At 39.4% G+C, this 11521-nt stretch overlaps 1 protein-coding gene across 1 annotated transcript in view; it reads right to left on the reverse strand.

Annotated features, from left to right (window-relative positions):
- The window catches only part of FSIP1 (fibrous sheath interacting protein 1), a 157456-nt gene that overhangs the window by 55993 nt on the left and 89942 nt on the right, over positions 1-11521 (reverse strand). The window lies entirely within an intron of this gene.

An 11521-nucleotide genomic window follows, 5' to 3' on the forward strand; every position in this document is an offset into this window, starting at 1 on the left:
GGGAGAGGAATCCCTCCATCCAACTAGACTAGGGACCCCACATAAGCTTTTGACCTTTTGCAAAGACCCATTCAAGGAGAGAAAGTTCAAGGACGGCTGGAAACGAACTCCCACCTCCCTACCTGTACCAGTGCTACCTATAGCTATTTCCTCTCACTGGAATTAATGTGGAAGAGTGCCCATAGATAGGAGGTCTGCCATAAAAATTCCTTGGAAAATTGCTCAAAGTCCCATCTTCTATTAAGCTTGCTCCTCCTCCAACCACTCCCCCTGGCAGCATCATTAACTAGCATGACCACAGCTGCAGCTGCATCCAGAGAAAAGTACGCACTACATTTGGGGGCTCCTATAGCATCTGTATCCTCCTACAGCACAGGAAGGACATTTGGACACACTGCACATGCTCCCTTTTCCTGCTTCTCATTCCACACTATAAAATGAAATACGTAAGAGGAAAGACTGCCCTATTTACTGTCTATCGCAGGGGTCCTCAAACTTTTTAAACAGGGGGCCAGTTCACTGTCCCTCGGACCGTTGGAGGGCCGGACTGCAGGCCCCAGGATGAGTCGGCTGCTAAGCAGGACAGGTAGCAGTGGCAAAAAGACCTGGTGGGCCAGATAAATGTCCTAGGCGGGCCGCATGTGGCCCACGGGCCGTAGTTTGAGGACGCCTGGTCTTTTGGATTCTAAATCAATGCCTGGACAAGCCCAAAGTGTTTCTTTAGCCAAATTGAGGGGAAAGTCCATACAACTTTACGAATTAATTTCCAACTTATCTCCTATTTTTTCCACAAGAACTATGTAAGATAAAATACAGAGTGGACATAAAGTTCCCGTGCAATTTCAAACAGTTTAACATGGTAATACTATCCAGGGGTGAACAACAGCACCTCTATTTGATAAACAACAAAAAATCACTTTTCTTGATTTGAAAACGTCACTTAAACATGAAGTAGATAAGCAGAGTACCACTTAATCGCTGGAAGGACAGTCTAAGTCTGTAATGAGAAAACTGAACATATTTTTTTCCTCAAGGTCATATACTAAGAGTGTGCCAGGAGAGTCAGTTAACTACTATTCATCTCCTCACCACCAAAAAGAGCTTCCATTTTAAGATTTTTATTATGTGTATTATAAAGGTAGTTGATAATTCTATTAGTAGGACTAAAGTTTTAATTAATTATTCTAAATAAATGTGGGGAGGAGAGCTATTAAAAAGAACAAGCAGATTTTTCTTCTGGGCCGTACTACACAGAACTCAAGGCAAGTCACTTTTTAAAAAAATCCCTTGGGAACACAAGTGCTCCTTTTTCCTATGGATTCTTACAAGATCACGATTATGCAGGAAAAACACCTACTATCTATCCCTTTTCGTTTGGACTCTTTTATTTCCCTAGAGCGATGACATTCACCATGTGGAAGATGAAGTGCTTAAAAGAACCTCACAGACTTATTAACTCCAGTAAACTTAAAAATTAAATGAAATTCAGTCTCAGCAATTTGGAACCTCTGGTTAATGATGAAGGGAATACACAGTGAAGCAAAAAACTCATTAATCAATTCTGTTGATCCATCAATCTCCATTCCCTCAGTGTGAAATTGGCGAACTATACTGAGAAGTAAAATAAGACAAATCTCTGTGAGACTAAAAATTCCAGCCAGCCCAGGTCTGGCTTGGCTAACACATATGGAGAAGGACACAGTCAAGATTTGAAAAGACTAACATCTATATACCTGCAATTTATGAGAAACAATTTTACTAGTAATACAAAGAAGATAAGGTTCTAAATAAAGCTTTTTTATTATGATTTCAATATTCTTATTTGCATGAATGACAATGAGCTACTTTTTAGTCCATTAGTTCTGGCGTTCCTATATAGGAACTAGTGGAAAGTCACGGAGGCCATAATTAAACGAATCTACCAATTACTTTAATGTATTCCAAGTGAAAATAAATATTCATAAGGAAAGCTTTATCAAGTAAATAGTTTTGAAATAAAACACCAAGACAGGTGGCCAGTTAAATTACTTTATCAAAGTGACACAAGTTTTTTTAATTTTTCAAACTAAATACGCAGGGTCCCTCTGACGTTCAGGTGTTCCACATCTAACTGCGCTCACACGCTCTTAAAGATGTAGCATTGAACTTCAGAGTCAATCATGTCCAATTTTTAGGATGCCTTTGGAATTGAAGTCTTAAGGCCACAACTAACAAAAAGCAAGCACTTGGCTGCTTCACAGCAGGATGCAGATTCCTTTTTCTAAGCAGAATTCCAGACATTCCATGAGTTTCCTACAAAAATAGATGTCCATTTGAAAGTAGGCCAGCCTGAACTCAGACCAACATAAAATAGCCAAGAAACACACTTATTACCAGGAGGGTCTCAATTGCGCTCATAAACAATGCTAGAAATTTCTGTTCTTCAGTACCACCTGTAATCTTCCTTCCTATCGCAGACACTGACCTCTGTAAAGAGATGGCCTTGGGTTCACGGAAAAACAATGTATTAGGAGAGCTTTTAGGACAAAACATGGATGAAGTGCTTGATTCTCCAAACTGCTTCCTTAAAAATTGATTCAAATAATAATAAAGGTTATTACTACTTCTAATTCAATGGCTTGAATAAGAAAAATAATTTTTTAAGTAAATCAAAGTACCAGGATTTTTAAAAAACATGACATGATAGCTCATATGAAACATCTTAAAGAGTACAAAATTTAAGCAAGAATAAGATCTTTTTTTTTTTTTTTTTTTAAAGACAGAGCCTCAAGCTGTCGCCCTCGGTAGCGTGCCATGGTTCACAACAACCTCCAACTCCTGGGCTTAAGCAATTCTCTTGCCTCAGCCTCCCCAGTAGCAGGGACCACAGATGCCCGCCGCAACACCCACCCAGCTATTTTTTGGTTGTAGTTGTCATTGTTGTTTGGCAGACCCAGACTGGATTTGAACCCGCCAGCTGTGGTGTATGTGGCTAGTGCCTTAGCCACTTGAGCTACAGGCACCAAGCCAAGGATAAGAATTTTTTAAGCAGACATCAGAGTAAAGACTTGGTTCTAGTCTTTGTGGTAGTGAATGTGTGTAAGCAGGAATTACACTGGTCTGTGTCCATCTTTAGATGGCCCTAGAGTGGTGGGAAGCACAGGCTGGTCAGAAGAGGATTATATGATCTTCTAAACCCTCTTTTCAGAAAAATTCATCAAATCCCTTCTCTGTGCCAGGACTGTGGTTGGCAACTGTGAGCCAAAACAGACCCGGTTGGCAACCTTGTGGAGCTGCACAAATAGACAAATAATCACACAAACAAATTCCATTATCACCCCTTAGGATTAGTTCTAAGAGGGCATGTTAAAGAGAGGAAGAGTGAGACCCCATTTTGGATAGAAATCAACAAAATCTTTCCCAAAGGGAGTAATGTTCACACCAAGTGGAAGTTAAACACGCATAAACCAAAAGGGAAAGGGCATTCCAAGGTCAGAAATCAGTGTGGGCAAAGGCCTGAAGCTAGAGGGCAAAGCCTGCTGAGGACCGAGTGCTGCAGGAGGACGGGGCAAGTATGGAGGGGTTGAGTTTAGCTATGTCAGAGCTGAGACTGGCAGGTGCCAGGCACCAGTCAATACTGAGCATTTGGGGACGTATTAAAGCCCTGGGAAGCAGAGAGTAACATGATAGAATTTCTGCCATGCAAAAATGGGCTGAAGGTGGGCCTACAGTACACAGGTAGCAAATAGCAGCTAGCCTACCACAGTACACCTAAGATGACAATAGTAGCCTAAATCAGGAGGGTGGCAGTGGAAAAGAGGGAACTGGGCAATCTTTAAGGAACGCAAATCTGGTACTTTGATTGATCTTCTAGTGAAATATATCATTAAAAGTTAAAAATCACTTAGCCTGTATAAGAATCTATGACTATTTATTGATTCAATGAATCCTTTCCATTCCATGCTTCTTACTTTCCTCGTTGGTTAAGTCCCTTCCTCGTGCCTGTCTGGAGTAGCCCCATATTGTGGAAGCAATTCCACCTCCAGAAAAATCTGGAGCCAATTCATTTTCTAATATGTCACACTAGAGGAATGAGAGAGATACAAACGAAAAATGCCAGGGAAAAATGTTCTGCCTGAATTCAAGTTCAAATCTTCCTTTCTCCAACCAACATTTTATAGCTCAATTTGTTTGGGGTATTAAAGAAAATTAGCATATATTATGACTCTTGCTGTGAACACCAGGCAGTAACATACTATGTCCTTTCATCTACGCCATTTAATGGGTGCATAAACATTATTCCTTTTATTGCTAGATCAGCTCACTAAAGCTCACAGTGATTTGCCTGGTCACAGAGTCAGAGAGATCAGGAGCTGGGAGGTCAGGGGAGCAGGAATCTAAACCCGTGCCCTTTCATGGCCACATTAGGTCTTTAGCTACATTGCCTTCTCACTTTCTCCTCACATACATTGACCACTCATTTAAAAATAATAAATATGTCCACTGCCGCATCATACTAATTTGATGAAGGCTAGGAGTGAGGCACAAGTTATTCTTTCTAGCCTGGCCCAGAGTTAGCCATGAGATCTCAAGCAAACCATTTTGCTTCCATTTTCTCCTGAGTCAGATAAAGATAATGGAATAAATATACCAAATTTGAGAATTATTGTTAATAATGAGAGTCCCACGGGGTACAGAGTTCCCCCTTGGTGTCTTTAAGAAATGCCTTTCTGCCTAGCTGTGGGGTGGGCGGTCAGCAGGAGGCAACTTCAGGGCCAGCCTTGGCTGGGGGCTGCTTGCCTGAGGTCACCGATTTTCTAGGACTGCCTGCCCTCCTTCAGTGACTGAGTGAGGGCCATGGGGAACACAGCCAGTGGAGACACACAGGCTGCCGCTGATGAGGAACCCTTGCTGCGCTCACAGTGGCTCACGAGGCCTGCACAGCAGCCTCTGCCTCCATCCAAACCTGCTTTCTCTTCCTTCCTTTTATAAGCGAAGGTTACTGATAAACATCCTGAACCCCAAACTCCCTCTTGGCACTGCTTCTAGAGAACCCAAGCTGTCACGCTCCACTTGCTTCGGAGATACTAACTAGGCAATCATAAAACTTAATTGCATATTTGAAATGCCAAGAACAGACCTAGTGAGTAACCTGATTTCAAGTTGTTCTATTAATTAACAGAGTATACTTTTATTTCCTATTTAGAGAAAATCAATTCCTAGCTGATACTTAAAAAAAAAAAAAATTTCAAGTTAATTTAATTATATGCCAAGTTTGACCACTCAACTTTTTATCCCAGACAACTTTGGAAGAAAGTTATGAAGCTGAAAATAGAAGGATAAACTAATGTGGCTTATGCACTATAATGGCCGTGTCCCTGCAGTGAGACGGCTACAGCACCGCTATATGGAAGAGAGCACTGCAGTAGAAACAGGCAAGATTCCTTCTGTTACCACCACAGAAAGGCCCTTTTAGCCTCTCTGCTCCCTGCATTTCTAATTCAGAGGCCATATATTTAAAGGTTTACAATGAACATTTCCCTTCATTTCATATATCCTATCAAAACAGAAGTTCGTTTAAAATATCAATGAAACATGTACCCTGGGCGGCACCTGTGGCTCAGTGAGTAGGGAGCTGGCCCCATATACTGAGGGTGGCGGGTTCAAACCAGGCCCCGGCAAAACTGCAACAAAAAAATAGCCAGGCATTGTAGCAGGTGCCTGTAGTCCCAGCTACTTGGGAGGCTGAGGCAAGAGAATCACCTAAGCCCAAGAGCTGGAGGTTGCTGTGAGCTATGACACCACAGCACTCTACTGAGGGTGACAAAGTGAGACTCTATCTCTAAAAAAAATGAAAATAAAAACAAAACATATATCCTCATTATAGCAGATGAAAATTCAAAGAACTTGTCATTCTACTCTTACAAAACACAAATTTTTAGCTGTATTTTGAAAAAATAAATTCTGAAATATAAAAAGAGAATTAATAACATTAATATAATTATTTTTGTAAGTACATATGCAATTACATGATGTAAAAAAATATAAAAACAAAACAATCAAGGCATTTAAGGATTTTCAGCCTAGCTTTTAATGTGTTACACAAACTCAGTTCTATATCTGCTTGACATTAGTAAACTCCCACCAGTAAAGGCAGCAGCATGGATATAAAATCAACAGAGATAGCAGGTTCACTCATGAGTTGCTGCCAAAGCTTTATGCAACCAGAGTCACTAAATTAAGTTCTTCTATCAGAGTGGAATCATGCTTACCCTGGGAAACTCTTGGTTCTCACTCTCCTAGAAATGAGAAATTAATATATATCCCTGCTTGGTTTTAGTCAATATCATAAATTTATTTTTATCTAAATCTGGAGGTAGATTTATTCTTTTTTATTATTAAATCATAGCTGTGTACATTAATGCAGTCATGGGGTACAGTGAGCTGGTTCTATATGCAATCGGAAATATTTTCATCAAACTAGTTAACATAGCCTTCATGGCATTTTCTTAGTTATTGTGTTAAGACATTCATATTCTACATTTAGAAAGAGTCACATGTACCCATGTAAGATGAACCAAAGGCATGGTCCCTGGAGGTAATATTTAAAAACTGGAATTTTAAGCTACCTCAGTGAGTATAATTTTTTAAAAATTACATGGATAGCCAGGATGTGAAAGGAAATGTTCACTCTAAACCCCTAAATTACATGGCTACTAAATTAGATATGCAGAGAGGCCAAAAGGTCCCTTCATTGAATATTCAGCATTTATTCATTCAAACATTAGTTCCTCAGTACCTACTAAGAGCCAATGAATGTCTGTGTGAGCAGATCTGTTCTTTTTTCTTTCTTTTTTCTTTTTCTCTTTCTTTTTTTTTTTTTTTGAGACAGAGTATTACTCTGTCACCCTGGGTTTGAGTGCCATGATGTCATAGCTCACAGCAACCTCAAACCATCCTCATGCCTCAGCCTCCCACGTAGCTGAGACTACAGGTGCCTGCCACTATGCCCACCTAATTTTTCTACTTTTAGTAGAAATGGGGTCTCACTCTTATTCAGGCTGGTTTCAAACTCCTAAGCTCAGTCGATCCACCTGCCTCAGCCTTCCACAGTGCTAGGATTACAGGCATGAACCTCTCCGCGTCTGGCCTATTCTAATAGTGATTACCTTGCAGAAACAAATTCAGAATACAAACTCTACCAAAAGACGCTCACGCTTAAGAAATGTCAGAAAATGAACTGCCACCTACTAAAAGTAAACTAAAAGAACCACAGATTAGATGTAAACTAAAGATTCGTGATTATTACTGCCTTAATGGTGTCCAAATGTAAAAAGGTCACCCTGGAATGTTGAATAGGCAGAAACAGCTGTCAGCTTTTGGTCAACTGCTACCTTACTAAGATTAGTGCTTAAACAGAAAAAGCCCAATAGGGCTGCCAGGTCACACCTCATGTTATTCAAACGTTACCAATAACTGAAATTCAACATAAATGCTTAATGGTTGAGGATGTCACAGAAACTCTGAGGAATCCCAAACCTCTAAATGTGTTGTAAGCACTTATGCAGCATTTTTATAAACAGAATCTGAGAAGGATAGTATTATTTTTCATTTTAGAATTCAGTGATCTTCCTCCCTGAATTCAAAACCAAACCAAATATACACTACGCAAGCCAAAGAGGGGCTGAAAAAAATAGCACTTGACAAACTGACCCCAAAAATGTCACCTCCCGCAGAGAAATAGAGGTGTTGAAACAAATCAGGTTGATTCCTGTTTTTATTAATGTTTAATCATTTACTGAACATACTTCGTTTGCAATGAAAATCCTTGTTCGTCAAGTTGAAAGATGAATGATAATTGCTTTTTGAGCATGTTAGATTAACCGGATTAAGGTAAGGAACTAGCAAAAGGGCAAAAAAAATTTAATGATTCTTCCTAAGACTTCTGTGTCTCTCTTTGGGTGCGCTACAAAAGGAAAGGATTTTAAACAGAAAATTGTATTCTTTTATCCCTCAGTGAACTGTGATAAATTAAATACTCGGTAAAACCAGAAAAGTAGAATATAAGTTGGATTTATTTTTCAAAAAACCATCTGTCTGTCTGTGTGAGACAGGAGAATCAGGGATTCATTCTATAAAGACCATGTTCATGTTTAATTTGGTTGTGTTTTAAAGAAACTGAAGGCTTCTGCAGACTGTTTGCATTCTATGCTACTAACCTACCGCTGGGCACAACCACCAAATTTTAGTGCCACCTCCATAAAAGCCAACGGAGTAAGTTTATTTTTCCCAAGGTTCAACAGAGATCTCTTGTGCTTAGTCTGAGGGCAGTGGATTCCTGCATTAATGCATATTTTTATTAAGTTCTCACTTTATTTCAGCATGCTACAAATATTTTCCAAAGGTTTTTAGAAACCTTCTAATTTTCTGACTTAAAAATTCAAGATATAGTCATACATGCTGCATATTTAAATATTCCTGCTCCAAAGGGAATAATGTAAAAATCTCTTAAACCTACCATTGTTAGCATTAAATCATTTTAGACTTAATTTTCACTGGAAAATGACCAAGGGCCCCCAAAGCTTCCAAAGCCTCTCTTGCTTAAGCAGGGAGTTAGCTCTCCCAAACAGCACTGAAAATTCAGCTAGTCACCAGCTATAGGTTCCACGTATTTTCCCAAATCCAGAAATAGGAGGAGATAAAGAGTCCAGGGAGTCACATCTACTTAGGCAGTGGTTGTGACTGTGGGTTTTGACATCAAGGAGACCCAGTGCCCCTGGATTTGCTAATTACTAACTATATGACATTGGGCGAGTTTTTGAACTTCTCCAATTTCTCTCAGCATCCCTGTTTCAAGATATAAGTATCAAGATGAAGATCTGCTTTAGGGAAATCAGAAAAAAAAATCTAGGAAGATGCTGCAGGCAAGGCATTCAGCATGGTGGCTGCCCCCCATGTGCTCTCTGCAGAGGCGACTGCCCTGATCGTTACTGTGTTCTTGGTGCTGTGATCAGCCCAAACACCCCCATCTGTCAGCTGTGCTTAGAAGGGACTTGGCTGTCAGCAACATGATTGCCTGTCTCTCCCTTCTCCCCAGAAATAGTACAGACAGAACAGAAAAGTCGCTGGTTGAGAACTCAGAGGTAAGAATATTTGGCACTGTGGTTCATTTCATTACTTAAATAAGACAATCATAGCCTCAAGGGCAAATCCTGACCAGGGGCTTGAAACTGCACCCAGTCTACTTGGTAATGCAAACATTAATTATATAGGACGGTGATGTGATAAAAATAATAGTAAAAATAGAGAAAATTGACACTCATAACAACCACCTCAGAGAAATTTCATTCAAAGTTTTCAGATAACTGATACTCACAGTCGTTATGCAAATTTCTAAAGACCCTAGAAAAGCAAAGATGGAAATACAAGTTTGTTTCCTCCCAAATGTTCATTACAGCCGGACGGGCGCAGCGGCTCACACCTGCAATCCTAGCACTCTGGGAGGGAGGTGGATTGCCTGAGCTCAGAAGTATGAGACCCGCCTGAGCAAGAGCCAGACCCTGCCTGCACTAAAAATAGAAAAGCTAGCTGGGCATTATGACAGGAGCCTGAAGTCCCAGCTACTTGGGAGACTAAGGCAAGAAGCTGGCCGAAGCCCAAGAGTTTGAGGTTGCTGTGAGCTGGGATGATGCCACAACACTCTACCAGGGCAACAGAATGAAACTCTACCTCAAAAAAAAAAGAACAAATGTTCATACCACTATGTTCTCCTAACAAGGTAAAAACCACATACAACGCAGCACCACATGATGAAATGAGATGTATGGGATGGGGAAGAATGGGCATTCATGGCACACACAACACAGAACTGTGTGGCTTTATGTAAACAAAAAGGTCAGGCCCTCTCCACACTTCAGAACATTCTGCACGATGTCAACCTAAGGTGAGAGCCATCAATCAGCTGGTAACTTTAGGACTAAACAACTGAGAGGACAAGATAACCCTGGAACGTTTCATGCCCCTGGATGTGCAGACCCTAATGCACATGTGAGTCACAGCATTGAGTCTCATGACCAAAAACTGCCCAAATGTCACTAAGAATAGGAGCTTAATGACAACGAAGAAAAATGTGGGCATTTTTAAAGAGCCTTTTGACTATCCCAGGAATAAATGCAGCAGTCTCATAAAGGAAAAAAAAATCAAATTTCTTCTTTTAAACTATAGAATTCAATTAATTTAATTATTACTACATAATATATAATCTCTCCTTAATGGTCCATGCATGAACCACTTTTGTATTTCATCATTTGTTTTATGCATATAATTGTATATTTTAGAGAATATAAGACACCCTCCTGAACCCACCACCTGAGACAAGAACCAGAACATTAACAAACAATTTACATCTACCAAGTGTTTCTCTCTACCCCATCTGCATTAACTGTTATCCTGAATCATATATTTATCATTTTCTTGCTTCTTAATGTATACATTTATCATATACATTTGTATTTTAAAAGCACCTTGTTTACCAGTTTGATGGAAGTATTTCAGATTGCATGTGAAAACCCCACACTGTACCCCAGAAGTGCATTAATGTACACAGTTACCATTCAATAAAAAAAAGCACCTTGTTAGTTTTATTTATTTTTATCACATTTTAATTTTAAAGGATGTCATATCAATAGATTTGAGAAAGCATTGGATACAATTTTAAGTGAATTCTTGATATAAACTCTTTTTTTTTATTGAATGGTAACTATGTACATTAATGCACTTCTGGGGTACAGTGCGGGGTTTTCACATGCAATCTGAAATACTTCCATCAAACTGGTCAACACAGCCTTCATGTCATTTTCTCAGTTATTGTTTTAAAACGTTCACATTCTACTCTTAGAAAGATTCAGTTGTACCCCTGTAAGATAAACCTCAGAAGTGATCCCTCCAATCCTCCTCCCTCCACCCATTCTAAACTCTTAATAAATTAGGAATAGAGAAAGGAGCACCTTTAACTTTATTTAATTTCAAGAAAATATAACAAACATCACACTTAGTGGGAAAACGTTAAACACACAGTCTTTAAAATCAAAAGCAAGGAAAGAATGCCCATTACCATGACTTCTCAGCATTATCCTGGAGTTCCCAAACAGTACGAGAAAAGAAGGTAAAGGAAGGATAGAAAGGGGGATATAAAAATGTCAACTATGACTGTATACACAGAAAGTCCAAAAGGATCTACTCCTAGACTTTGGATAAAAAAAATAAGAAAAAAGGTTAATTGATGACTCCATACTAAACCGCAGTGTCAAAGCACTCTATAACAGACATACTCTTACTTGACAATGCCAATGTTACTTTCTTTGCATTATTGTTATTATTGCTTAATACTTCATTGCAGCAATCGTCCGATTTCTTTTCTGAATGTATTTATCTTCATTCATTCTTTTCTTTTTTTTCTTTTTTTTTTTTTATTGAATAGTAACTGTGTACACTAATGCACTTCTGGGGTACAGTGTGGGGTTTTCACAAACAATCCGAAACA

This window comes from Otolemur garnettii, unplaced genomic scaffold (genome assembly GCF_000181295.1).
Source record: "Otolemur garnettii isolate 467f Iridium unplaced genomic scaffold, OtoGar3 scaffold00050, whole genome shotgun sequence".
Taxonomy (NCBI): domain Eukaryota; kingdom Metazoa; phylum Chordata; class Mammalia; order Primates; family Galagidae; genus Otolemur; species Otolemur garnettii.